We start from the raw sequence: 2,811 nt of genomic DNA on the forward strand, positions 1-2,811 counted from the left end.
GCAGCCGCCCTGGGACCAGCCGCGCCAGAAGCTGCACTGGCTAGGGCTGGGGCCAGGGCTGGGGCTGGCAGGAGTGTGGGCATGCGCTGCCCAGGTGGGAGCAGTGGGGCTCAGCCCCACGTGGAGCACTGCAGGGGCAGTTGTGGGCTCATGGGCCGTATTTTCCCTGCCCCTGTTCTAGCCCCACCTTTCCCAGAGGAGGCTTGAGGCTGTACGTCTCACTTCCCAACCAAGTGCTCTAAGCACCAGACCACAGGCTAGGCAATGCCCAGCCCTCCTCTTGAAGTTGGCCCACGGGGCAGTCAGGAGGGGAAGGCTCCTAGGGGCTAGGAATTAGTTGCCAAGCCAGGAGTGTGGCTTAGTGAGATGGATGCTCCCCTGCCCTAGGCTCTGGCCCTAGGCTCTGGCCATGCAGCCTGCTCTCAAAGGGGCAGAAGCTGTCCCTGAGCTGCTTGGTCCTCCAGTGAATCTTGGAAGCCAGATGTAGAAAAGCCACAGAAGCCCTGGGGAAAAGATGTTTCTGAGACTCATTATTAGATCACAGTATCGCTGTGATACTCAGGGTGTAAATATATATATATATATATATATATATATATATACACACACACACACACACACCGTTTGAATATTGACCACCTCCTGTGGTCTGTCCGTACACCAAGGGGGTGTGGAAAAAGGCAAACCAGCTCCACAAAGGAGTCAGGCTGATGCCAAGTGATGCGGTGCTGTATGGACACCTGACTAAGTATCAGGGGTCCCCGACAACTGGCTTCGACCTGTCCATGTCCTGCGTTACGAGCGCCTGTGGAAATGCAGGAACCTCCTGATGTACATGAGCCTCGAGGAAACAGACTGTGTTAAAATGTTTCTGAGCGAACTCTAATCCTACCATCAGAAATCGGCAGCAGTGTCAGCAGCAGCAGAAGTGATCGTGACGGTGACAGCAACGACGACAGTGAAGGAACTGAGAATGTAAATCCCAAAATCAGAGCTAGGACTAAAAGGCTGGGTTAGGGAAAGGACTGTGGACAGGTGCACGGGAGCGCGGATCCACAGGTGTGTTTATTGTAACAGATGGGTTAAGGTGCGTGAAGAAAATCTTTTGCTTGATGCTGTTTATATATAGCCACACACACACACACACACACACACACACACACACACATATTTTTTGTTTTGTCTTGAATCTGGGCACACTGCACAGGGCTCGAGCCTGGTGGGGTCACCGCTGAGCTGGCTTTGTGCAGGACCAGCCCAGCCGCATGGCTACCGTCTGCTTTATGGGGGCACTCGCCCTCCCAGCACCGGGTCATATTCTGCTCCCTTCTGCAGCCTTCTGCTCCCGACCCTGCTCCTGATCCTGCTCACGCAGCTGTTCATGGTTGTCCTGCTGCCAGGGCACTCCATACCCTGTGCCAAGATTGCCTCACATGTATCTTTCATTTTATTTAATTTTATGAGTTTCCTGCACCTTTTTGGGGAGGGTGGCATAGAAATCAAATAAATAAATAGGAAATTTCTGGATAGCGGGGTGCGCAGCTCTGCTCAGACTGTAACAGTGAACCACAACAAATTGTTTCCAGTGCTTTGTGGGAGCCCCTGGGTGCTGTGCTGCGGCCTGGGAGCAGCAATGCTGCCAGGCTCACTGCTCTGTGGGGTGCACGTTCCCTGGGGTGAGAACACAAGGTGTGGTGCGAGCCTCTGGCAGGGTAAGCCAAGGCCAAGCTCCATCCCGACCTCTTCCTCCCTGGCCAGCCATCAGGGACCTGGGAGCTGCCGGTGGCTGCTCCGGGCCCCGGGAACCTGCCTCAAGGGCTATTGGACCATACAGCACTCCAGTCCAGGGTGTGAATGACCATGGGATCAGGCTGCTGAGGACACAGCAATGGGGACGGTGGCCCGAAGGGCTGCTTCCACCTGAACTGCATAATGTGGGGCGACTGCCCCGCAAGCTGGGTGTGTGCAGAGCAGGTCACAGGCCTGGAAGGGGGCAGTGCTGGCCAGCCTGGCTGGACGTGTCCCTGATGTGAGGACCAACTGTGCAGCGAAGATACTGGGGCCAGGTCTGCATCTGGCCCTGCACACACCGAAGCACCTGGGGTACCACTGCCAGGTCGTGGTGCTGGGAGTCCCTGAGCCAGCGCCCAGGGAATACCACAAAAGCAGGATCTGGCCACAGCCCCCAAAGGGACCCACTCAGAGCTGCGGGGAGGTGCACGTCCCCAGTGGGAGCCACAGCCTGCGCCCAGAGCCGGCACCTACCTGCTGCAGACTCTCCTTGGAAACACGGGCAAGGGAGGAGGCCACCCCCAGCCTCTGGGATCAAGCATGTGCCCAGGACATGGGAGGTCCATGGTGTCCCTGGGCCTGATTGTAGCACAGGGTCAGGGCCCTCAGGTGGTGGCAGTCCCTGATCCCCTGAGCAGGTGAGGGCTTCGCAGCACCAAAGGACCTCCCAGCACCCTCTGCCTGGCTCTGGCCAGTGCAGGGTGTGGCGGGCCAGTAGGGGGCGCTCATCCAAGGCTCTGGACTCACTTCTGGCTCTGCGCACCTTGGAGAACACAGGCCTGATCGTCCAATGGGTGCTAGACCCAATACAGGCACTTGGGCACTTCCCCAAGTCAGGGGCTGATTAGGAAAGTCTCCCTTAGTCCACCAACCTAAGGGGCCTCCTCGGCATAATTTAGACCCACCCCTCAATAAGTCTCCCACACGGGTCACAAAGGAGAACTTTATTGATGACAGGGGTAGGGCGGAAACAGGGTAAAAGGTAGAGCAATATCAGAGAAATATCAGAGGAATCCCATA

This window comes from Alligator sinensis, unplaced genomic scaffold (genome assembly GCF_000455745.1).
Source record: "Alligator sinensis unplaced genomic scaffold, ASM45574v1 scaffold553_1, whole genome shotgun sequence".
Taxonomy (NCBI): Eukaryota; Metazoa; Chordata; order Crocodylia; family Alligatoridae; genus Alligator; species Alligator sinensis.